The 3062-nt window shown below is 45.3% G+C and overlaps 1 pseudogene; it reads left to right on the forward strand.

Annotated features, from left to right (window-relative positions):
• Positions 1-756: 756 nt before the first annotated feature.
• Positions 757-857, forward strand: LOC115830790 (annotated as a pseudogene).
• Positions 858-3062: the final 2205 nt, after the last annotated feature.

Consider the following 3062-nt stretch of genomic DNA (forward strand, 5'->3'; position numbering starts at 1 on the left):
CTGTGTGAAACAGTGCCTTCCAAACATTCTTTTCTACCTTATTGCTCCTTGAATTCTGGCCCTGGCTCCAGTTTGGGATAGAGGATAGGATTGGTGGGCATGATGGCAACAGGGTCTATATGAAAGTGAGTGTTTGGGGCTGGGCGCAAGGGCTGATATCTGTAATCTCAGCATTTTTGGGAGGCTGAGGTGAAAGGATCATTTGAGGCCAGAAGTTCAAGACCAGACTGGGCAACCCAGCAAGCTGCCATCTTTAAAAAATAAAAAAAAGTAGCCAGGCATGGTGGCCTGTACCTGTAGTCTCCGCTACTTGGGAGGCTGAGGTGGGAGGATCTCTGGAGCCTGGGAGTTCAAGTGTGCAGTAAGCCATGATTGCACCACTGCACTCATGGAAAGAAGGAAAGAGAGAAAGAAAGAGGACAGGTGTGGTGGCTCACGCCTATAATCCTAGCAGTCTGGGAGGCTGAGGGGGGCAGATCACATGAGGTTAGGAGATCAAGACCAGCCTGGCCATTATGGTGAAACCCCATCTTTACTGAAAATACAAATTAGCTGAGCTTGGTGGCACATGCCTGTAGTCCCAGCTTCTTGGGATGCATGAGTCCCAGCTTCTTGAGGCACAAGAATTGCTTGAACCCGGGAGGTGGAGGTTGCAGTGAGCAGAGATCATGATGCTCAGAGAGTGCACTGCACTCCAGCCTGGGTGACACAGCAAGACTCTGTCTCAAGAAAAAAAAAAAAAAGGAAAAAGAAAGAGTGCTCACGTTGGCAGCATATGTACTAAAATTGGAATGATACAGAGATTAGCATGGCTCCTGTGCAAGGATGACACAAATTACAAAGCATTCCATATAAAAAAAGAGAAAGAAAGAAGAAGAAAGAAAGAAGAAAAGAAAAGACAGAAGGAAAAAAAAGAAAAGAAAGAGAATGAGAGAGAGAGAAAGAAAAAGACGGGGTTGAGGAAGGGGTTTTACATTGGTCCTTCAAGTATGGGCTGACCATAGGGACTTCCCTGCTGTCCACGTTAAGGGTGATTGGTTGTTGTGCCCAGTGTTGGCTGCTGCTACCAACAATTTCCCAGTATGCTGAGAGGACACACAGGCTGCTACCAAGTAAGACCAGAGGAGCAGAGACTCTTATACCCCACCCAATAGCTAGCATCTCTTTTTTTTCCTTAGAAACAGAACATTAAGGCCAGGAGTGGTGGCTCATGCCTTTAATCCCAGAACTTTGGGAAGCTGAGATGGGTGGATCACCTGAGATCAGGAATTCAAGATCAGCCTAACCAACATGGTGAAACCCCACCTTTACTAAAAATACAAAACTATCAGGGTGTGGTGGTGAATGCCTGGTAATCCCAGCTACTTGGGAGGCTTAGGCAGGAGAATTGCTTGAACCCAGGAGGTGGAAGTTGCAGTGAGCCGAGATCACGCCACTGCACTCCAGCCTGGGGCGACAAGAGCAAAACTCCATCTCAAAAAAAAAAAAAAAAAAAAAATAGAACATTAATTTTATTTAGCTGGGCAATGGCCCCCAACTAAAACACTAGATTTCCCTGTCTCCTTTGCATGCAGGCATGTGACTAACCTCTAAACAATGAGACATTAGCAGAAGTGTTCTGAGAGACTTCTGGGATTAAAGGGACCTAACTCAACGGGAGGTGAATTCTTTTGCTCCCCTCCTCCTTCCTGATGGCTGAAATGAAACGTGATGGCTAACACGCAACATGATGACTGACACTCAAATAGCTGGATTGGACAGTAGAGTCTACTCTGTAGGTGAGCAGTGCTTCCAAAGCTTTAAAGTGCATGTGAATCCCCTAGGGATCTTGTTAACACTGCAGACTGATTCAGTAGGTGTTGGATATGTTTCCTATATTCCCTAGTTCTGTTCATAAAGGCAGCCTAGGTGCAGTGACCACCCTAACATATAGGAGCACACCTGACACCCAGATCTTGGCTTCTAAATGCCACATTGCACAAAAAGAAACCAGGGCTTCTTGGAAAAATGGCTAATCGCAAGGCAGGAGCAGGGAAGGTATAAGAAAAGACTGGCACATCTTGTGCCATAAAGCCAGGAAGTAGGCCGGGCACGGTGGCTCATGCCTGTAATCCCAACACTTTGGGAGGCTGAGGTGGGCGTGAGGTCAGGAGTTCGAGACCAGCATGGCCAACAAGGTGAAACCCCATCTCCACTAAAGCTACAAAAATTAGCCAGGCATGGTGGCACGCACCTGTAATCCCAGCTGTTCAGGAGGCTGAGGCAGGAGAATTGCTTGAACCCGGGTGGCAGAGGTTGCAGTGAGCCGAGATTGCACATCAGCCTGGGCAACAGAGTGAGACTCCATCTCAAAAAAAAAAAAAAAAAAAAAGCCAGGAAGTACTAAAAAAAAAAATGGGGATGGGCTAGGCGCAGTGGCTCTGGCCTATAATCCCAGCACTTTGGGAGGGTAAGGCAGGCAGATCATGAGGTCAGGAGTTTGAGACCAGCCTGGCCAATATGGTGAAACCCCATCTCTACTAAAAATATTAAAAATTAGCTGGGTGTGGTGGCGCACACCTGTAGTCCCAGCTACTTGGGAGGCCAAGGCAGGAGAATCACTTGAACCTGGGAGGCAGAGGTTGCAGTGAGCCGAGATCACACCACTGCACTCCAGCCTGGGTGACAGAGTGAGACTCTGTCTCAAAAAATAAATAAATTAATTAATTAATTAATTAAAATAAAAAACAATAGGGACATGTCAAAAGGTCAAAGAAGCCAACTTGAAGGAACTGCCACGAGTCACATCAGGGACAACCTGAGCACTAAAATTAACAATGATAGTCATCGTTTCCCACTGGGGAGCCAAAGAAAGCAGAAAAAAAAATTTAAATAATGATAGTAACAGATTATAACTCATTGACTAAAATGAGAAACCATAAACTCATACAGATATAAATAAATCAATGAACAAATGGAATGTTTGATGGGCAAGCAAACATTTACATAGTTTCAAAATATCTCCCTACAACATAGTAATTATAAAGAGAAAAATAGCAAATGTGTGGCAGATAACAACTTAA

This window comes from Nomascus leucogenys, chromosome 16 (genome assembly GCF_006542625.1).
Source record: "Nomascus leucogenys isolate Asia chromosome 16, Asia_NLE_v1, whole genome shotgun sequence".
Lineage (NCBI taxonomy): Eukaryota > Metazoa > Chordata > Mammalia > Primates > Hylobatidae > Nomascus > Nomascus leucogenys.